The sequence below is a fragment of the Pelodiscus sinensis genome, chromosome 3 (assembly GCF_049634645.1).
Source record: "Pelodiscus sinensis isolate JC-2024 chromosome 3, ASM4963464v1, whole genome shotgun sequence".
Classification (NCBI taxonomy): domain Eukaryota; kingdom Metazoa; phylum Chordata; order Testudines; family Trionychidae; genus Pelodiscus; species Pelodiscus sinensis.
The window spans coordinates 57,949,970-57,970,576 of NC_134713.1; the positions used below are offsets into that span (position 1 = coordinate 57,949,970).

The 20,607-nt window shown below is 43.0% G+C and overlaps 1 protein-coding gene across 7 annotated transcripts in view; it reads right to left on the bottom strand.

Annotated features, from left to right (window-relative positions):
• Nucleotides 1–8,741, bottom strand: part of MYO6 (myosin VI) — a 159,929-nt gene extending 151,188 nt beyond the window's left edge. For all 7 annotated transcript variants that reach the window (XM_075923798.1, XM_075923797.1, XM_075923796.1 and 4 more), the window contains exon 1: nt 8,592–8,741. The gene's annotated coding sequence lies outside the window, so the exon portion shown is untranslated. The remainder of the gene's footprint in view (nt 1–8,591) is intronic.
• Nucleotides 8,742–20,607: the final 11,866 nt, after the last annotated feature.

The following is a 20,607-nucleotide window of genomic DNA, read 5'->3' on the forward strand; positions in this document are numbered from 1 at the left end:
TGATGCTACTGATTCTCCCAAAATTTCCTGCAATAGTGAAAATTTAAATAGATAACAAATTTTTAAAAAGAAATACATGTTATTTGTCAAAAAAATCAAATTATACCAAGCTAAATTGTATTAAACAGAATAGAGACCTACTACATAACTTTTGTCATGATGAAAAATTACAATTTAATCCTACTCTTTGCTTGCCATCTTCAAACCAATTTTTTAATCCATAATATTACTTCACTTCTCATCCCACAACTTCTTTAGTAGGCTTGTGTTGCATCTTGTCAAGACCTTTAGGAAGTCTAAACAAATTTAGTAAATTCTCTCTTATCCACTGACACGTTCAAAGAATTCTAAATAGAGCATGAGAGAATTTTCATTTTGTAGAATCTTTGTTTGTTAACCCTGATCATATCATGACCTCCCAGGTGCTTTGCTGTTAGGGTTACCAACTCTCCCAGACCAGACAGACTGGACATTGCTGCAAATGTGTCCGGTCCATCTGGTCAGAAGAGTAAGCAACTCTGTTTGTTATTGTGTTTTTAATTACTATTTTAAACAGTTTGCCATACACAGATGCAAGGCTTACTAGCCTACATTCCCTGGATCCAAGACTGGAACCCTTTCAAATGTAACCATAATAATTTCTGCCTCTCTGCTGTGCCTCTGCATATATTTGAGAAGCTAACAGCAGACCAAGCAAGCCAATTGTGCTTCAATGCACCTGGTATTCTCCCTCATCTATAGTATTAAGTATTGAACCTTAAAGATGAAACACGCATAAAAAGATATGGGAAAAAAATTGCTCAAAGTGGTTTTCCATATTGTATGAATTTGTGGATTAACTACCTATAAAAGGTAGACATTCAAAATATATCTGGTTTAGCTATAGTGTAATTTATTAAAGGGTTTACATATTATGTAGTCCATATATTGAGTATAATTTCAAAAAACAAATATTTTTATTTACTAATATCCACAGAAGACAAAAAATGATATTGCTTACTTCTGAATATGTTATCCTTCAGAGATTTTCAGTTTTACAATTATCTAAACTACTGTCCTTAAATATTTAAGAGGAGCTGAAATATCGTTCAGGTTTTGAGACCTTTATTAGATGTCTCTGTGAAATGCTAGCTGATAAGTGTTATACTGCATTTTATACCCACATTACAGCAGTGATTTGCTTGTATTATCAGATACAACAAACCTAGAAAAATCTTTCACCTATTGCCTATGTTGATGCAATAAAATTAAAACTAAAGGAATTAAAGCAAGCTCTAACCTTTTATACACTCTGGTACATAATTTCCCTATAAACAGCTTTCCTCATGGAGCGATTTCAAATATGCCAACCACATACACCTGACATTTGTTCAGTCATTAACTATTTGACAGATTTACACAATTATATACATTTCAATTTAGGCCAAAAAATTCTATCTTCATAGTTCAATGGTAGATTTTTTAAAAGCCTATTTTAATCCTGGAGAGAGATGGAAACATCCCTTTTCACTTCAGTTTTGTTGGTCTTTTGATCAGTCATTACCACAAATGCCCATTCTACATAACTAACAAGTTACTACAGGAAAATTATGTTAATAGTGTGAATATCCATCCTGTCTGAAAGTTGAAAAGACATATCTCAACACAAGAAAAAGTAGTACTATTAACATTAAAAAAAATCCAACTTGCCAAGATTCAACAAAAGCAAAATGATAGAACATTAGAGTATTTTTATTAATTTCAGATCATTTGGATAATGATGGGTAGTCCCACTCTCAAACTCTTAAGGAAAAACTGTCTTCATATTCAATAGCTCTGTTCTTGGTGTTTGCTCATAACATTTACTTACTATGCTGAAGAAGTTTCTACACTACATTTTGTTCCTGCTAACACTTCAGATCCCAATACCTCAATGAAAATGGAAGTTAGAGTCTGTTCTGTTTCAGGAATCTACTGTTATCCAAGTCCAAATTTCTGACCTAAATTCTACTTTCAGAAGTACACCTTTGCAAAATAGGTCAAATACAAACTCTTTCCATTTTGTGCAACAACACTCATTTAGTACCTATCTGCAGAATTAGGGCTTGAATAAGCCTTTTCCTCTGCCATGTCTAATCAGTTCTTATTAAATGGTCCATTATTCGATTGCACAAAAATATTTGTCTCAGAGAAATAGCCTCATCTCAGCACAGAATAACTAAGGACAGAAGTGGAGTGATATAATGTGCTTGTGGTTCCACAAACCAATACACAGCTAGCAGCTCTAACTTTAGAAAACGTAAATTGGAGAGAAGGAAAAGAGACTGACAGACTTTAATCCACAAATAAAAAGGAAACAGTAATAGTAGAAGATGTCACAGCATCATCATCCTGTGGGACACGTAGACAACACTATTGCTACCTCAGTAGTAACGTACAATATGTTGACTAGGATCACTGAAGTCACCGAACATCTTCCAGTAACTCAACCTGCCTGCACAGATATAGAAGTGTTAGGCTTAAAGTTATCAGCAAACATTAGGGAAAAAATGGTAACTTTTAATTACTTCATAAAGCTTAGTAAACATATTTCTTATTACATTCCTTATCCAGATACTGCCATCTAAATAAAATGTATTACAATCACTAAAATATCTGTTTAAATATATTTAATTTTTGTACCGTCTTCTAAATGCTGAGTATGTTTTGAAATTTCCCTGTAAATTTAAGAATAAAGTGGCTGAACATGCCTCTCACAAAATGCAAACTCATTAAAACTGACTACTATATTGCAGAGTTGTTGACTCAAGTCCCACGACTTGAACTCAAGTCCGACATAAGTTGCCTAGGTGACTCAACTTGAGACTCAACTCAGGTTCATTGTTTGTGACTTGAGACTCGACTTGTTTGTGACATGCTAGTTTTGTTAAATCGACTTGGTGAAAAAAATTGTCCGAAAATACCAATATTGATGGCTTGTACAAAAGTGACTTGACATTTTTTAAATTAAGACTTGAGACTCGACTTGGGACTTGACTCGAAAGTGACTTTAGGGACTCGAGACTCGACTTGAGATTTGAACTGTAGTGACTTGAGACTCGACTTGGACTTGACAATGACGACTTGAAGACAACAATGCTATATTGACTCAACTGCGCAGTTGGGTTAGCCAAGATCCTGGGAGTTAGACCTTCAAGTAGGTCAACAAAATACACTTCCTCAATAGCTCCAGGCAAGCCTGAGAGCAAGATACAATCACAGCAGTTGACAAATGAGATTGAGCTCCAAACTATCAGTCAAGAGCAGAAATTGCTCACAGATAAAAAATATAAACGGTACTTGTAATACTTGTAAGGTTCTGTTCATCCGCACTTTCTAAATACTTTATTTAACCCTGTGAGCATCAAAATTATTGAAGGTAGATCAAGCTCCAGCCAATCTATTAAAGCAGGAAGCTTAGTTTCACTTCAAAAGACTGCTGCCACCTCAGCAAATAACCACCTGTCTACCTGACATAAGCAAAATTTGTGAACTTGCCAAATGTATTGCTATTAGGTGTGTACTTCAACATATTAATTTCACTTTCTTAAAGTTGTATGGGTTTCTACCAATGAACTAGATCCAGTTAACTAAAAAAAAAAAAAAATCTACTATAACAAACAAAATAATCATATGCTGTAAGATAAAACTATGTCTTTTATCTAAGACAAAACTGAATTGTCCATTTAACTAACTTTGTAAAACAGGTTAATCGGGATCATTTGTGAAATGTTGTTATAGAAAATTTCAGACACTACAAAGATTTTCTTTCAGTATTAAATAAAACTGTACAAGTAAAACCAGGTTCTATTTAGCAAATTTCTGCTGAAAGGTTCAATCTGACTCCAACTGAAATCAGTGGGAGTTTTTTTATTAATTTCAAAATGGATGGGCTGGGCGTTGAAATAGATGTACTTCCTGTAATTCACTCATCTTTCCTGCTCCTACCAGGAAAACTTTGCTTCACAGAGAAGTCAGTCACTTTGTCTAAATCAAATTTTTTGTCAGTATGCTGGGGATTTCATTACACTAGGTGAATGATATGTACGACAAGTAAAGTGCATAAAAATTACATGTTTATATGTAGGATCATTAGTTACATATTATACATTAATAGTTACATAATGATACTGCAAATGAAAAACCAAGAATGTGTAGCTTCACCTTGATATTAAAAATTTATGAATTTAAGGAACCCTGACAACTGGAGAACACTGCTTAATCCATCATGCCAACTTCTTTTATCTTCCCACATTACACAAGCACATTCAACTTCTTCAACAGCCCTGTAATTCAATAGGAATTCTATTCCATATGTTCGTTATAGCCCTATATTACTCCCTGCAATCAGCAGAGCAAAGTTAAAGAGACAAGGTGGATGAGGTAATATCTTTATAGGATCAACATCTGTTGGTGAAGGAGATGAGCTCTTGAGCTACACTGAACTTTTCTTCAGGCTGCTCCAGAAAAAGATATTACCTCTCCTACTTTGTTTCTTTAATAACATGAAATCAACCAGTCTACACCACCACACATTCTATCCTAACTAGAATGAAGTGTCTGTCAGTACTTCTTTATAAACACATTTGTTCAGGACTCATCAGTAATTACAGGCAGTCCCCGGGTTACGTACAAGATAGGGACTGTAGGTTTGTTCTTAAGTTGAATCTGTATGTAAGTCGGAACTGGCGTCCAGATTCAGCCGCTGCTGAAACTGACCGCCAGTTCTGACTTACATACAGATTCAACTTAAGAACCCCAAGTCAGCTGCTGCTGAAACTGATCAGCCGCAGATTCCAGGAAGCCCAGGGCAGAGCAACTGTGCCTCGGGCTTCCTGTAGTCAGCGCTGGTCAGTTTCAGCAACGGCTGACTTGGGGACGCCTGGGGCAGAGCAGCTGGGGTGCTGCTGGGTTGCTCCAGTAGCGCCGCTCCTCGGCGCTACTGGACCAACCCAGCAGCACCCCAGCTGCTCTGCCCCAGGCGTCCTGATTCAGCCACTGCTGAAACTGACCAGCAGCGGCTTAATCAGGACGCCTGGGGCAGAGCAGCTGGGGTGCTGCCGGGTTTGTCCAGTAGTGCCCAGAGCGGCGCTGCGGGACCAACCGACAGTGCCCCAGCTGCTCTGCCCCAGGGGCCACAACAAAAGCCTGGTCTGCTGGGGGGGGGGGGGAGGCACACTAGCTGCGCTCCCCCCCCAGCAGACCAGGGACACGGGGAGCAAAGCTCCAGCGGCGGGGTGCCTCGCCTCTGAGGCTTTGCTCTGGCGCGGGACCCGGCGCCGCTGCGGCTTTGCTCCCGGTGCCCCTCATCTGCTGGAGACGGTCCCCAGCAGACCAGGGGCACCGCAAGCAAAGCCGCAGCAGCGGCAGGTTCCCCCACTTCTGAGAAATGTTTGGCTAGAGTTTCCAGCAGACCAGGGACACCGTGAGTAAAGCCACAGCAGCGGCGTGTTCCCCCGCTTCTGAGGCTTTGCCAGATGCCCCTGGTCTGCTGGAAACTCTAGCCAAACATTTCTCCAGAGCTCAGTTTTATTCTCCCACACCTCACTTCCCTCAGTCCTTTATTCTCAAGCTGAGGTGTCTGCTGAGAAAAGCCGCTCCGCGTCTCCCTGGTCTGCTGGGAGGGGGGGGGGGCACTAGCTTCGCGTCTCCCTGGTCTCTGCTGGGGGGAAGCAGCTAGTGCGGGGTTGCCTCACCCCGTTTGTAAGTAGGGATCCGATGTAAGTCGGATCCATGTAACCCGGGGGCTGCCTGTACTACAAGCTGTCACAAACAAATGTAGCATTTAAAGTAACAGACATGCAAGCACAAAACTACCATAATTCAATATACTATACAAACTTATTCAAGCTATACATCAATTTTTAAAGTACAAATATGTATTATTTCAAGTTGGCCATTTGAAGTTGTTATGGTTTTTTAATCTTTCCATCTTGATTTTTAAAATTTAGCACACTACAGAATGCAAATGCCTTTACAAATATATCAAGCCAGAAACTGCCACTCTGTGGTCAAATATTGTTGCTCTTCAATCAGTGGGCAATAACCCATACAATACACACTGCAGTACATAGGGAAACATGATGAGCAAGCATCTTAGTCTTATTTCTGACCCTTCCTGGTCTTTGCTAGTTTAAAATCACAAGTGCGCCGCTGCATGACATAGAATGGGGAGGAAGCAATACACCAGACTGCTTCACAATATAGTAGAGGGACATATGGAACACAGCGCTTTGTAGTTGAACACAGCTACATTTCTATCACTATTGTAGTTGAATAGGTATTCAAAGTGTTTGCTTCAACTGTTACTCTTAATATACAAATTTTAACTGAGGTGTAAAATTACATCACTACAAAACAATTCATAAGGCTGCAGTTTGACATTACAGACATTGCATTTACTTTCATTATTGATACCTGTATTGTGTTTATTGTCTCAACTTGGACAATGAAATTAAATCAATTAGTTTCACTTTTGTTTACAGTCACATTCTCTTTCTGGATCTTATGCATAGGCCCAGTTTGAACATCGAACACTACAGGAACAAAATTGATTGAAAATATCCAGTGGAAGCTTTAAAGAAAATCATGGAAACATTTATATTATTTTTTATAAAAACCCACTTTATTTCCTTCTGAAAAACTAAACCATAGCAAGAATTTAACCTGAAATTTTCTCTTTACGCACTGTTAATTCGTCATGTTTGCAATAAAGAAAAACTTGACTCAATTCTTAACCTTTGTACTCTGCTCCCTGAAGAATAAGTTCATAAGCCATTTTATGGCTAATAAAGTCAACTGAATTGTCAAGAATTATTAGCTCACTCCAAAGAAAGTTCTTTACCCTGCATGAGTAAGACACTTATTTTAAATGATGACATATACTTACTCTCACCCTTGTCAAAAATACGTGGATTGGTATAGTCTATCAATAGAAGTTACCTAAAAAAATATGTAACAAACATTCTTTTATTTTGTCTATTAATTTAGCCATTTCAAGTTTTTACAAGGATCCGGTAGTATAAGGATTTATTAAAGAATCCATCTGTCAAGCATGTGTAAGCATCTACAATACATCGGATACAATGTGCATTGTAATCCAAGTAATGGTTGATGAACTGTCCAGTCAAAGAACATTTTTGTTTAATTTTCAAGCAGAAAAAAGTTTAGGTGGAGAAACAAAACTTTTTGGGAGTGGAAATTATTTTGGAGCAACAAATTTATCAAACTTGATAAAAAGCTTCAATAGAAAGCATGTTCTTTTGCAGTCCTGAATCCTTATGTTCTTAGACCAGCTGATATAAAACTTCACTTGTCCAGGAGGACAAATCCACACAGAAATATTTAGGCTTTTGAAATAGAGACTACAATAGTTCAACAAACCCAATGTAATTTTAGCATTTTCCTTAGCAACAACTGTCAGATAAAAATAAGACTGATAGAAAAAACCACAAGAAGGAATTTGTGAGTATCAAAATGACATTTTCACTGAGTACAAAAAACACCTTATCTGTATGTATGCAGGATAAGAAAGTTTTCACTGTAATAAGAAAAAAAAAATCACCCTGCTCATAAAAGCCTACTTTCTCCCAGATGAAGCCCTGAGCTCTCCGTTTCAACTGTTTAACTCTTCCAATACATTTAGAAGCACCTGCATCAGGCCTTTACTTTTCAGCTACTGTGTAGGAAGGAGTTTAGGCTGGATCTGTAAATACTCGGGACTCACTCAGGTTCTAGTTGTGCCCTTCTATTTTTCCTTCCCAATTAATTGGTAAACTGTATGTTAAGTTCAAGAAAGGTGTGGGGGACAGGTGAGAGCAACTGCAAGTAACGAACATGCACAGAGAATTAGCTATTCTCCTCCTAACGTTTAACCTCTATAACCTTCCAATGTTAAAGCCTCTCGAGAAAAGTGACAGAGATGCAGCCGTGTAAGTCTGGTCTAGCTAAAAACAAAAGACAGACCTATGTAGCATTTTAAAATCTAACAAGAGTGCTACATAGTTCTGTGTCTAGAAAAGCACTGCCTCTTTATTCACAGCAAGCGTCCTGTCTAAGTTAGTCTGGTGATAAGTATCTTTCCTACAGCTGCTGTGGCTAGACACTTAAGTTGCGGCTACCTAGACAATTCCGGATACAGACTCTCACCACACACACGGTTTGATTTGGAAACTTTTCTAATAATCCACTAACCCCCAAAGTTCCCCGAACCTCCCAGCCTCTTCCGAGCCCTCCGGGTCCGGCTACAGCGTCCCGGGGCTGTTCCCAGCACGCCCCGCCGCCGGGCCGCTTTCAATCGCCTGCCTGGGTAGCCCCTGGCGTCTCGCCCCGCACAGGCGCTGCCCAGCTGCCGCCCCTGCAGGTGCGGGGGCTCAGAGTTACCGAGCGGCCCGCGGGAGCCGGACCCCAGCGCCCGGGGTAGGGCAGGGGTGGGTGCCAGGGGCCCCAGCAGGCCGGGGCGGCCTGAGCGGGCAGAGGAGCCCGAGGGGGTGGGGGCCGGACCGGGGCCGGGCGGGGATCCCGCCCCTGCCCAGGGGAGGCTACCCCAGCCGGCGCCGCGCTGCCCCGCTTACCTGCAGCCGCGCTGCGTCCCCAGCTGATGCCGCCACCCGCGGCCCCTGCGCTGCTGCAGCCCCGCCCCGGAGCCGCGGCCAAGGAGGCGCCGCAGACGTCAGCGCTGGGGCGGGGGAAGCGCGGCCCGGCGCTCCAGTCCCCGGCTGGCCCAGGCCCGCCCGGGCCCGGCACCAGAGCGGCCGCTTTACGCGCGGCTCCAGGCCTTTCCCCCGCCTGCCCTCCGCCGGCCTGTTGTTCCGCGGAGCCCAGGGCCCGGCCTGGTTACCTGCCATCCCTGGGCCCTGTCTGAGAGCCGGGGGGAATGACCCTTCCTGTGCGGCCCGTAGCCCCGGCTCAGCCTGCTCTGTGACCTGGGGTGTCCCAGCCACGTGCACCCACCCTGCTAGGGTTGCCAGATGGTTTCTGCCAAAATACAGGACACACTGGACATGACATCCCAATCTACATTACATCTGATGTAGAAAATACCGGACATTTCTGTTTTCTCAATTTGTTTCCTCAACAGAAAGCTCAAATACTGGCCTGTCTGGTTCAAAACCAGACCCCTGGCAACATTACCTGGTGCGGAGACCCCAGGCTCATCTGCCACAGAAGTGGAAATGGATGCTGGGTTTTGCCGGCGATCAGCAAGTCCCCATCCCTCTCAGGATGTGGGGTAGACATGCCCAAGTCAGCTTAAATTTAGCTGGCTCAAATGATAATACACCAGTGAAGTCTGAGCTCTATGGGCATAGGGTAGGGTCCACTGCTCATAGAACACTAGAACTGGAAGGGACCTCAAGAGGTCATCAAGTCCAGTCCCCTGCCCTGACGGCAGGACCAAACACCCACGCTGAAGCCCATGCAGCTTTGGACTCACTGCTGTCCTTAATCAAGCTAGCTCAATTAGAGCCAGTCTATGTACATCTCCACAAATTACAATCACACTTTCTGTTGCAGTGTAGACTTACTCCCGGATTTCACCACATTAGCTAAGAAATGGTAACCTTTTTTCCTACTGAAAATAAGAGCTCGGCCACTGTTTTCTTCAATTTGCAGTGTTGTTGTAGTGCAGCCGGTGCCAAAATAATAGAGACATTGCCTCCCCCACCTTTTCTCCGGTTTTATCTGTTTAGACCCTCATCCTGTAAAGTCTTAAAATGCTTAATTTTACACATTGTGCATAATGCCCTTGAATTCATTACTCACAGTAAAATAGATTAAGAACATCCATACATTTTTGCAGGGTTTAGCACTTGTCTACACTTGAAAGTCAATTTTCATTAAAGTAGGGTGTGAATTCTAATTCCAATAGTTATTGCTGATTAACTCCATGGCTGTGTCTACATTGGCATGATCTTGTGCAAATACTCTTTAACGCAAGAGTCATTGCATTAAAGAATTTGCGCAAGAGAGCGTCTACACTGACGTGCCTTTGTGCAAGAGATGTGCTTTTGCACAAAAGTATCCGTGCCAGCGTAGACGCTCTCTTGCGCAAGAAAACTCTTATGGCCATTTTAGCCATCGGGCTTTCTTGCTCAAGAAATTCATGTTACCTGTCTACACTGGCCTCTTGCGCAAGAAGAGTTGCGCAAGAGGGCTTATTCCTGAGCAGGAGCATCATAGTTCTTGTGCAAGAAGCATTGATTTTACACATTAGAACGTCAGTGTTCTTGCACAAGAACTCCCCGCCAATGTAGACAGGCAGCATGTTTTTGCGTAAAAGCGGCCACTTTGGCGCATAATCGCGCCAATGTAGACACAGCGTATGTGGATACTTTTTTCTGGAATAAAAGAGCTATATTTATAAAGGCTATGTTTAGCCTTTTTAAATTCTTCAGGGAAGGACTGTCTCTTAGGGTTTGGTCTACACACAGTTTTTATATGGGTATAACTGTCAATTTATGGGTGTTTTCTTAATCTATGTCCTCCCCCTGCTGTGTGGATGTAATTATACCAGTATAAATGTGTTTATACATTTCCATTCCGACATGGGACTAAATTATCGCTATAGCACACTTTTATCAATATAACTGCATTCACACTAGGGATATTGTGCCATGTTAACTTTGCCAATGTAGACTATAGTTAAAGCAGTTCAATTTGTTTTTCTGTAGACAAGGCCTGATTGAATGTATGTACAATGCCCAACACAGTAGGCCTCTGATCTCAGTCTCTAGATACTGTTCTAATGCAAACAACGATTTAAATGATTAAAATTGCACAAGTGAAATACATCATTTGATGTTGGCTATTTATTTCTTTGTTTACCTTTTGCTTTTTACTCAGTTTGGTCATTTAAATTTATCAGACACTTGACTTTGCTGTCAATTTTAATCTATTTCACTTTGATGCTCTGACATTAATACAGGGTTGCAGTATTTAGACTGAAAATATTTCAGTTAAAGTATTGTTTAATCTTTTGTAAAGACTGTACTGAATCTTTTAAAATTATTAGCTTAAAAAAATAAATTTGGGGGCTCCTTGGCTGTGTTCCTTGAATGTGTAAGATTTGTTTTACTACTTTCCATATATGAAGTAATTGAAGTGCTACTTCTTCCTTAATATGTCTGAGAGCTATCCTTTTCTTTCCCTTGCCCAGTCAAATCTCGTATTTGGATTGTCAATATATTCCACTTTGACTCTTAGAACACCCATTTTTCTGAAATCCCTAAAATATATACTGCCCCATATCGTACAAGATGTAACCACTAAAATCATTTTCTTTGCCTTCCCATGTGACCATGTCACACTTCTCTTTGAATGTCTCCCCTGCCTTCCCATATGTTATTGTGTCAGATTTAAACTTCTTTTCTCCACCTTGAAAGTCCTATATAATTCTGCCCCTCCCTGAGTTTCGCGTTGCTTCCTTGCCCTATATTTCACCACCCTTCCCAATTCTGTCCACTCATATATCAGCTTCTCCCACAATAACATGACCGGCCTGAGCTTTTGCTTTAAGCCTGTACATTGTCCTCCCTAAATCTCTCAAAACTCCACTTCTGTTGTGCTGCAGAGTGAATCTAAATAATTTGAATTTAAAAATCTGCCTCCTTCTGCTGATTTCTATATCTTTCGTCCTTGCATTTGGCAAGTTGGAACAATCTTATCTTGAATGTCTGAAAAGCTCTCAGAATGTTGTGAAGTAATTAAATAAATAATTGCAAAGCGATAGTCTTTAAACTGTGTTTTGCCTTGTAAAGCTGATGTTTAGCCATGCCTGCTGGTAGTCCTGTGAGAATTTAAATGAACCTCCACACTTAAGATTTTTCCAAAATAAATGTTCCATTATTATTTATTTATATAGGACCAACACTATCCTAGATACTTTATGGACAATATGAAATGAACATATTTATGATTAAAAGTGCATGCTTAATCATGCAACTTGGGTGGAAAACAGCAGGAGCTAAATCCTGTGTTCTTACTAACATTTCCTCTGTCAATAAAACAAGTTCTAAACAAGTTTTTGTTCTCTTGATCACCACACATGCATGTAAAGTGCCAGTTTCAGTCAGCAACTGCATAATTGGCCTGCCCATACTGCAGTAATTGCAGTTTGAATTGTCAGTTTGACTGAAGTGGTGATGAGCATGGATCACACTCCCTGTCAGTACCCGACCTGGTGCAGGGAAACTAATGATCCAACCAACAGACCAAATTCAGTGATGAATCATGCCACCTAAGGCATATTGTGCATACTCTAAAGAAGAAGCCTCAACTGGCAGGACGAGAGGTTCTACACACCTCTACTTTTCCCCCTGAAACTATATTAGTAATAAATAGCAGCCATGGCTGCTCCATTTTCATGGCAAGTCTAAGCATCAGAAGTGCTGGTGCTGTAATTGTGAAACCTAAAAGTCATAGAGAATTCAACTTTTCACAAGAGGCCAAAGTTGCAAATACGCTCCTCAAAAATCAGTACAGGCAGTCCCCGACTTACGTGGATCCGCACTTACGAACGGGGCTTTTCTCCAGGGGCGAGAAAAGCTTCTCCTGGTCTCCCTGCTCTACTGGGGGGGTCCAGCAAAGTCGCTGGACCCCCCCAGCAGACCAGGGACACCTGAGCAAAGCCGACACCTGGGGGACAGGAGCAAAGCCGCGGAGCGTGCTGCGGCTGTCCCACTGCTGGCGTGCTCCAAGGCTTTGCTCCCCGTCTCCCTGCAGACCAGGGAGACGGAGAGCAAAGCCACGGAGCATGCCCGCAGCGGGACAGCCCGGGCGTGCCGCGGCTGTCCCACTGCTGGCGTGCTCCAAGGCTTTGCTCCCCGTCTCCCTGGAAACCAGGGAGACGGGGAGCAAAGCCGCGGAGCACGCCCGCAGCAGGACAGCCCGGGCGCACTTGAGCTGTCCCCCTGCGGGCGTACTCCGCGTCTTTGCTCCCCGTCTCCCTGGTCTGACCAGCAGACCAGGGAGATGGGGAGCAAAGCCTCGGAGCACGCCAGCAGTGGGACAGCCACGGCGCGCCTGGACTGTCTCGCTGCCCGCGTGCTCTGCGGCTTTGCTCCGGGTCTCCCAGGTCAGCAGACCAGGGAGACGGAGCAAAGCCGTGGAGGACTTGGGCGGTCCCGCCACCCCCGTCTCCCTGGTCTGCTGGGCGGGGGGTGCGGCTAGCACCCCCCCCCAGCAGACCAGGCTTTTCTTGCCTACCTCTGGGGTAGAGCAGCTGGGGGCTGCCAGGTTGGTCCCGCAGTGCCGCTCAGGACCAACCGGGCAGCACCCCAGCTGCTCTGCCCCAGGCGTCCTGATTCAGCCGCTGCTGGTCAGTTTCAGCAGCGGCTGACTTGGGGACGCCTGGGGCAGAGCAGCTGGGGTGCTGCTGGGTTGCTCCAGTAGCGTGGAGGAGCTGCGCTACTGGAGCAACCCAGCAGCACCCCAGCTGCTCTGCCCCAGGCGTCCCCAAGTCAGCTGCTGCTGAAACTGACCAGCGGCTGACTACAGGAAGCCCGAGACAGAGTTGCTCTGCCCCAGGCTTCCTGGAATCAGCCGCTGATCAGTTTCAGCAGCAGCTGACTTGGGGACGCCTGGGTTTCTTAAGTTGAATCTGTATGTAAGTCAGAACTGGCATCCAGATTCAGCCGCGGTTGAAACTGATCAGTTTCAGCAGCGGCTGGCGCCAGTTCCGACTTACATACAGATTCAACTTAAGAACAAACCTACAGTCCCTATCTTGTACGTAACCCGGGGACTGCCTGTACATCTTTTCCAATGTCATTGTTCCTTCAAGTGTCACTGCACAATTACTTGTTTATTTAGAATTTATCTCAATGGAAATTTATAAGAGCAATCACTACTACAATTGGATAAGCCGGTGGCCACTTGGGACTGCTATTTTCTCTACTATATCTAATTTATGTAAATATAATCTTTACTGTTACCTTTTCCCCTGGCCCATCCTTATTTTCCAGTTTACTCATTTGTTACATCTAATTTTAATAAAAAATTATGAGGGATATCGGGCAGGGACTTCATTTTATTCATATGTATGTACTTTGAACAACGAAGGCCTTTATGTGATATTGTAATGCAGCTAATAATAGTTTCACTCAACATGAGGGCAGAAGAAACAGGCACTTTGTAAGTGCCAGTTTACATCATACTTAGCCTGGGCCCACACAACACAAATTAAGGGAAGGAATAGAAGAATACTCTTCCAAATGGGGATTTGTGCTTGAGGCTGCTTAGCCAAAGAGGGTGGGATTAGACTATTATAATGTATCCCTTCCTTTGTAATATTCCACTATAGGCATGGAGTAGGGCTGGGGCGGAGGAGGGGGGCGGGGGTTGCACTATAAGGCAACTATTAACAATGGAAAATACTTCTGTGTCAAATATAACTTTTCATGGGTGGACTATACATATTTTTGAAAACAAGATTTTTCAATATGGCAGATCATTTGGATTTTAATGGACAAATTTATTTGGCATCATTTACTCAAGGGTTTCAGCAAATTACAGGATAGTACTGGAGTGGCATTTTTCATTTAAAACATTACCTTTTGGAACAATATTTGTACATTCTATAAAGGCCCAATCTTGTTTTCCATTTGTAAAGCATGCACAGGTAAAAGTAATTATTATCTAGAAGGAAAAACTTAGCATGTATGTGAAAGGAAAACTGAGTTAATATAAAATGTGCTTACTAGTTAAACTCTGTCATAGCGAAAACAGGATAGCTAATGCCAGCAAATCAGTCAACAAAATGTATTTAATGTATACAAATCACTCAGTTCTGTTCTTTTCCAATAAAAATAGTAAAAGTAAAAAAGTGATAGTAGTTGTACTTTCGAATTTGAGATTAAATGGTCTCAAAGCAAGGATGAAAAGGTTGCAATTCCCACCATTGCCACAAGGAAATATCTCTGGAAACTTACGGCAGAGTTAAACATTTTCAGACTTCAGATTAAAAACACACAGGAGTGAGCATACTGTATTAGTCTAGGCCATAAAATGAAGTTCATTTTGTGGTTTGGAATAAATGATTTTTAAGGTAATATACTGTATCACTACTATTTGTGCTTGCATACCTCTTGGGACAATGGCATCAAATTTATTTTATCTATCGGCTATTTTACTTAAATGTTATGTAAAACATTTCTTCAATTTGCTGTGGAATTATTAGTGCCAATGATTTACAGAAAAACACAGACTGAAAAGAAGACTGCAAACAGTTCTCTTTAAGTGAACCGTGCAAGGGCAATTCACTAAATGGATATTGCCCTATTAAACAGATACATTTTGTGAGAGCTTAAGTTAAACATTTGAAAAACTACTGATGTGAGATGTAATGCTGGAGAAAGTATCTTCATGACCTTTAATTCCATTTCCTGGTTAGAAGGAACATAGCTATCTAGTCTCTCTCTTTCTGTCTCTCTGGCTCAGACAGTTCTAAACATAATCCAGGAAATAGTAATGTTTATTCCCTAGCTCTGTCAGATTCTTTCTTTTAGAGGCATATTCCCTCACAAGCTCAAATGTGGGTGCAAGGATTTGACCCACATTTAAAGAAATAAAATAAAAAAATAGAACAACATTATTATCTCTTACCTTCTTTTCTGACCACAACATGGAGATAATGGAAAAAAGTATTTCAAATATAATTAACAGAATAAATTGAATGAAGCTAAAGAACTTAGCTCTAAATAGAGACTTCTCCAAACAATATAAGGAAGTGATGTGACCAGATTGGGGGGGGGGGATGACAAGACCTGTTTTCACTTTACAGCAATTTCAGGAAATGAATATTTACCAGAAAGCGAGAGATAAACACAGGTGAATGAAACTAATGTTCATGTGCTATCACCCTGGGATTGCTTCTACAGAGATTCTTCATTCAAATAAAAATATTTAGATGCTTAGTCTGGTACACAGGAGAAGGCACACAGAGATATATAAGTTCAAGGGTTACATGCAAGTGGGACGTGTTGGCACAATGCTCGCTACCCCACCATGGAACCTTTGTGAGAAGTAAGAAATAAATCAGTATGGTCCTTGCTACAACATGAATGGTAAGTACTAGAAAAACCACCAGGCACCTATGACCATAGTAAAGGACAGAAAGACCTTGAGAGGAAGGTAACTACAGATTTTATAATACCGTATTGGTATCAATCTGATTGCCTAATCTGATTCACACTGCTGCTGGATTGCTAATCCAAATGGCCAAATTGCATAAGTGGGCCCCCCAACCGAGTAAGGATGTATCAGTGGTGAGCTGTGCAGTCAGTTTTGGGCCGTGGAATGGAACGCCTGATAGCATATTCTTGGGGTGTGCCACCACACTAATGAGTCTCTGACATGTTTGGGAACAGCGACAGCCTTGCACGTGCTCTGGATCCCTGGTGCATATACAGTGAGTACCCAATGTTGAAGGCACCATAAATGGAGCCTTGCATGAGGCACAACTTAAGTAGTGGCAGCCATGTGTCCCAGCAATTGTAGGCAGGTAAGTATGGGGGTCTAGGGAGTGACCAATAAGGTGTGGACCAGATCTTGGATGGTATGAAACCTGTCTAGGGGTAAGTATGCTCTTGCAATTATCGAATCCAGCCTCGTCCCAATGAATTCCAGAGACTGGGATGGTGTTAGGGAAGATTTTGCCAGGTAGATAATGAGCCCCAGGGTTTCGAACGCTGCCCTGGTTGTGTTGACCGCCAACGTAGCCTTGTCTAAGGTGGGGGCATTCAGTAGACAGTCATCCAGATAGCAGAAGATCGTGATGCCGAGACGTCAAAGGTAGGCAGCGACAACTGCTAGGGTCTTGGAAAATATTCTTGGCACCGCTGAGAGGCCAAATGGTAGCACTCTGTATTAATAGTGTTCTGTGCCCAGTACAAAATGGAGGAACCTCATGTGGGCCGGGTGTATTGTTACATGAAAGTAGGCATCCTGTAAATCGAGGGACGCAAACCAATTCCCTTTGTCTAGAGCTGGAATGATTGAGGCTAATGTGACCATTTTGAATTTGTGTTTTCAAAGGTGGCAGTTGAGCCGGCACAGGTCCAGGATAGGCCTCCAGCCTCCAGACTTCTTTTAAGTGAGGAAGTACTGAGAATAGAAGCCTTTACCTCGGAATTGATCCAGTACCCTCTCCTCTGACCCTATGGTAAGGAGGCGTGAGACCTCTTGGTACAGAAGAGGTTCGTGAGAGGGGTCCCTGAAAAGGGACGGGGAAGGAGGGGCGGGAGGGGGCAGAGTAAAGAAAGGGATGGTGAAGCCTTATGTGAGGATCTCTTGGACCCAACGATCGGTGGTTATAGTGAACTAGCGCAGGTGGTATGTCCTCAACCAGTGATGGAATAAACCTGTGTCGTGTGGAGCCTCTGTAAGGGGGATGGTACGCAGTCCCTCAATCGACACGTCAAACCTGCTGCCGGGCATGTTGTTGACTGGACGCTTTGTTGGGCTGCTGGCAACACTTCTGTGGGTGTTGTCTCTGTCTGTGTTGGTCATATGGCCTAAAGTGGGGCATGGCATAAGAGAACAGTCTCTGCTTATTGTAGGGCATGTATCTCCTGCGTCTGTATGGTGGAGTGTAAATTCTCAATGTGGTGCAAGAGTCCTTGCCCGAGTGGAATACTTGATCAGTATTTTGGGCAAAAAGCGACTGACGGTCAAAAGGTAAGTCCTCTACCTTTGATTATAGGTCTTTTGGACCAAAGCGAGGTGGAGCCAGGAGGCGCAGCGCATGACCACCAACTGGCCATGGTCTGCACCTCTGTGTCTGCAATGTCGAGAGCAATCTGTAGCGCTATACAAGCTGCTGTATAGCCTTCCTGGACAACCACTTCCAGGATCTGCCTCTTGGCGTCAGGTAAGTATTCTAGTAGAGTGACCAACTTAGTATAGTTGTCAAAGTTGTGGTTGGCGTGAATGGCCGTCTGACTCAGGCATCGCGTCTTAGCATGTCACACACTTTTTGAACCCGGGGGATCCTGGCATGATTGCAACTGTCCTACGTGACCAGAAATCTTGAAGTAGTCTCTCTGTCCCCGTCTTCTTTTCTTTCTTACGTTGTTGGCAAACCACGAACAGAAGAAAAACTTAATATATCTTTTTTTTTTTAAACTAGAACAGAACGCTATGAACTATAACTAATGGAAAGGGCTAACCTGAGACAAATAAACTAATCTTTCTTATTTTTCTTCTTATTATTATTTTTTTTCCTCAGAATGGAGGAGGAGCTCGTCCGGATTCTGGCTGTGGCTGTCGACAGTTAGGAGGAAGTGGTGGGGCTGGACCGCGCTCTGCAAAAGAGCACGAATGGTGTGAGACGTCGAGCGCGCATGCGCAGTCCGGCTGGGCTACTGCTAACAAAAAAATCTCAGACAGGCTGTGATGAGCCCAACACCTTCAGTGGAGCACCCATGAGGACACTACTCGATGAAGAAGAGTATATTTTTCTGTCTTGTAATTTCAATTGAGTTAATTGAATATGACCAAAAAGCCACTTGAATATGCAGACTAACACATCTGTAGTTATGATAGCAGACCATGTCGTACCATAGGTAAGTCCCTAGGCTAAAACACAGGCAGCTAACCCAGTTTCAGGTTTTGGGTGAAATCCTAGCCCTCTTGAAGTCAAAGTCTCACAAACTGTTTTAATTGTTATTTATCAAGTAGAAGAATTATTTGCAGGTCCTTTGTTTTGTAAAAGAATGTAAATGGATGCAGAAGTGGGAACATAGTTTAATGCTCAAGCAAGAAAAAAGAAATTCTCTGAGATTTAAGATTATTTCAGCATCTTACCTCTCAGGTTTGCATAACCGTATTATCTATAAGGTCTGATTCCTTGAAGAATCAACTGCAATACCTTTACTTATTTTTAATGAGCTCTCTTAAAATGTAAAATCTTTACCAGCTTGTGCGATAGGAAGACCTAATAAGATCTAAATACCTTCCCAAACAAGTCTAATATTTTACACTTCTTCATTAAAGGTTTAATTCTTTTCAGTTGATTTTAAGTTAAACATTATGTAACTACTGCCAATTTTTTTAATTCAGCTGTGTAATCCAGTAGTTCCCAACATTTTTTATAACATGGATTGGCAAACCCATTCACAAACTTTTGGCAGTCTGGTAACAATTTATTTGCATATTCACGTATTCATTATGCAAATAATGACTAAGCAAATATGCAGATAAAACATTAGAAGTTCGCCAAAAACTCTGTCCCCCAGGGCCAGTGCAAACAGCCTGCTTCAGCTCCAGCAGTCACCATGTGGTGAGCAGCTGCTGCAGCTGAAGCCAGCTGTTCACACCGGATCTGGGGGCTGGAGCTGGGGTACACTTTGGCCTCAGAGTTCCCCAGTGCCAGCCCTAACCCCTAGAGACCCCCACCCCTCCACTACCTCCCAGCACCAACCACCGACCCCAGAGTCCCCTGCCCTGAACACCCCCCTGCAATGCCAGCCTCCCACCCTCAGAGCCCCCCAGTGACAGCCCCCCATCCCAAATCCCTCAGTGCCTGCCCCCTGCCCCTTACAGCCCCCCTACCACCAGACCCCCCAGTGCCAGCCTTCTGTTTCTAGCGCCCCACTGCACCCAACCCCCACCCCGAATCCTCCCCAGTGCCAGCCCCCCGTCCCTAATATTAGCTCTGTCCCCAAAGCTCCCCAGTGCCAGTCCCCTGTCTCTTAGAGCCCACCACAACCAGAGCTCCCCAGCACTAGCCCTGGCCCCGGAACTCCCAGTGCCTGCCTCGCCCCCCTCACCTAGCCCTGTGCTGCATCCAGCTGCCAGCTGAGCGCTGCTGCCCTCCCGCTGCACAGTAAACTGCTCTTCTGCATCCAGGAGAAGACCCTGCTCCTGCCCAGCATTTGTTGGCTGAGAAGCACGGCAGGATACATCTCTCCCAACAGCTGAGATGGGAAGGTGTTTCCAGCCCCAGCCCTAGCGCTGCCATCGTTTGCAGTCCGGCACCGGGCCACAGACCAGTGGTTGGAAACTGCTGGTGTAATCCTCTTCTCCACATCCATCCTGTATTCAGAGTTATTTGTTCAGTTTCTTATTAACAAGAGTTTGCTGTAATGAACCTTTTCTAATTTTCCCTTTCTAATATTAGAATGTCTGTAAACTAAAGAGGTGTTGATTATTCTGAATTTACACCTATGACGATGGCATTCCTTGGCCTATTCTGCATGAAAACAATTCTGCTGGCCCAATTTTTTTGCATTCGTAGTGTCAAAAAACATTTCTTTCTTTCTACAGGTGTGTATTTAAAAACATAATTATGAATTCAAGTTCCCAAGAAATGAACAGAAAAGAATGTTAAACAAATCAAGAGAAGAAGAGACAAAATATAGCCTTTCCTCAAGTCTATAGGACTGTAGGACTGTAAAAGTGAAGAAGGAAGGCTGAAATGTGGAATACATATTGACAACACTTTTTTAAGACATTGACTGTGCAGCAATGGAGGATGAGGCAGAGAATCATCGATAGCACCTTGGTTTTTTTTTTTTTTTTTTTTTTGCAGCTCTGAGGACCTCTGAAGGTTGTGGTAGAATTGTGCACAGAGACACTACCTAAAGGGGGTGT